This window comes from Pundamilia nyererei, unplaced genomic scaffold, assembly GCF_000239375.1.
Source record: "Pundamilia nyererei isolate P.nyererei 1_Seehausen unplaced genomic scaffold, PunNye1.0 scaffold00073, whole genome shotgun sequence".
NCBI lineage: Eukaryota > Metazoa > Chordata > Actinopteri > Cichliformes > Cichlidae > Pundamilia > Pundamilia nyererei.
In genome coordinates this window covers 370296-370626 of record NW_005187474.1, presented here as the reverse complement: position 1 = coordinate 370626, position 331 = coordinate 370296, and positions in this window count along the sequence as shown.

The following is a 331-nucleotide window of genomic DNA, read 5'->3' as shown; positions in this document are numbered from 1 at the left end:
CATTTGGACGCTTTCACATGAGTTTCCGAGATCTTCCAAAAGACAAATTTATTTGTCTGAAACTGTCATTCCAGTGGACAGTGTCCCTCAGAGACTGACACTATTGCTCCAGTAATTTGTTATGCGACTGATACTGCGGCCCCCGGTGTTGTGAATGTACATTTCGATGAATGTTTCGTTGGTTGTAGACGCTCGGTGGTGGCACGTGGGTAAGCGCGCCATCAGTTACCACCATGTGCTCTGTCTTACTTTTCAGAATTGCTTCCAGTAAGCTTCAACCAAGAGCAACAATTAGCATGCACCTAAACCGAACTTTATATTCAAACTTTTT